The sequence below is a fragment of the Balaenoptera acutorostrata genome, chromosome 3, assembly GCF_949987535.1.
Source record: "Balaenoptera acutorostrata chromosome 3, mBalAcu1.1, whole genome shotgun sequence".
NCBI classification, from domain to species: Eukaryota; Metazoa; Chordata; class Mammalia; order Artiodactyla; family Balaenopteridae; genus Balaenoptera; species Balaenoptera acutorostrata.
This window is the reverse complement of record NC_080066.1, coordinates 178,842,744-178,844,835: the sequence shown is the minus strand read 5'-3', so window position 1 is coordinate 178,844,835 and position 2,092 is coordinate 178,842,744.

The window sequence follows — 2,092 nt, the reverse complement described above, 5'->3', positions numbered from 1 at the left end:
CGATGGGGCTTTGTGTATCATAGAGGAAGAGGTCTCAGTCCCACCCCGACACTGGAGTCAGAGGGGCCAGCATGGTGGTGGTCTGCATGACCTGGGCCAGCTACGGGGTACCTCCAGACCTTCGGTTTCCTCATCTACAAAATGGGGCTAATGGAGGCGTGAGGATTAAGGGAGTATAGCTCACAAACATGCTGAGCACGGTCTCAGCCAGGAAGCAAGCGCTTCTCCGTGTCTCTTGTGACCCGGTGATGGGAGGTCTGGTCCCCGCCCATCCTCCAGCTGGGCAGGGCAGGCGACATGTGCTAGGAGCTCTCTGGAAGTACTGAGGTGGGCGGGCTCAGGGGACACTAGCTGAGGCCAGACTCGGCCTCCCGGAGGAGGGGAGGTCTGAGTGGAGCTCTGAAGGGCGAATGGACCTGTCCCTCTGAGGTTAGACCTAGCCCAACCTAAGTGGTCCGAGAGGGCTTCCTGGAGGAAGCCTTGCTTGCCAAAGGAGTGTCTTCATGTCTGCCCACCCCCACTTCTGCCCAGCCTCCTGCAGTCAATCCTGGACACGCTGAGTCTCCACAGCTACCAGCCTGGACTCTCCTTCCAACTGCTGAGCCAGAAGCCCCCGCCCGCCTGCAGAGGAGGGCAGGAGAGAGGGCCCAGCTTCCGCTCCAGGAGGGGCTCAGCTCTCCTGTGCCTTCACAGCCCGTTGAAGCCCCAGCATCAGCCTGTGACGTCAGGCTTGTCTGCAGCTTCCGGGGGCAGGAGGGCGGGAAGGGGCTGGTGACCCCGGGCAGGGTGTCCTCAGACACGTCACAGGCTCTGTTAACCCAGCGGTGTTCCCCCTGACCCCCAGGTCCCAGGCAGCAGCTCCTTCCCCAGTGAGGTTCCTCTGGCCTCTCTCTCGCTTCTCTTTCCTCTGAAAGAAACCAGGCAATTGCTAAAGCCCAGGGTCCCCCACTCCTGCCCATGCTGCGTTGGTTAAACGTTACCAAAAACTCAGGCGGGAGGAGGGGTTGGGAGAGGTGTAGGGTTTGTATGGATTTTTTGACATTTTATTTTCTCCCTGATTTGAATTTTTACTTGTTTTATTTGCAATGAATACTATATTAACATGGTACAAAGTAAAAAATGCAAACGGAACCCAGGCTATGCTGCGAAGAGAAAAACCGGGTCCCCGCCTCCTGGCAGCCGTGCACCCCTCCCGGCGCGTCCCAGGCGAGTCCCGGCACGCGGGAACATCCACGCTCCCGCAAAGCACGGCCCAGGTACTGACCGTTCTGTTCTTTGCTTTTTTCAGTTGACAATTATCTTGGAGATTGTAGCAGTTTCCCAGGGCTGCCATAACAACGGCCCACAGATTGTGTGGCTAAAACAACAGACATTTATTCTCTTAAGTTCTGGAGGCCAGAAGTGTGAAATTCAGGTGTCAACAGTGTTGCTTCCTTCTGGATGTTCTGAGGGAGAATCTTTCCTGGCCTCTTACAGCACCTGGTGGCCAGCAATCCTTGGCTTGTAAGCACATTGCTCCAGTGTCTGCCTCCATCTTCATGTGCCCTTTTCCCCTGTGGGTTTCCGTCTTCTCTCCCCAGCCCCACCCCGGAACCGCGCGGCTTGCAGGATCTTAGTTCCCCAACCAGGGATTGAACCCGGGCCCCCGGCAGTGAAAGCGGGCATCCTAACCACTGGACGGCCAGGGAATTCCCTGTCTTCTCTTTTTATAAGGACACCAGGCGTTGGCTTAAGGGCCCACCTAACTCCTGGGTGACCTAACTAATAACACCTGCAAAGACCGTTTCCAAATAAGGTCACATTCACAGGCACCTGGGGTGAGGACCTCAACATGTCTGTTCAGGGGACTCAATTCAACGTTCCTTACTTTATTCTTTCAGCTACGCTTGGAACAGTAACTAGGCAGAGACAGCTGAACAGTCGGAGGAGGGGCAACAGCTGACCAGGCCGCAGAGGGACAGTGGGGCCGGAGCTGAGGGGGCAGATTTAGCCAAGGCCTGGGAGGGTGGACGGGAAGGAAGGGCGGCGTGGCAGACGCGCCCACGTGCCTAGAATCCCAGTTTGTTCTGTGCTTCAGTGTGTCCAGAAAAAA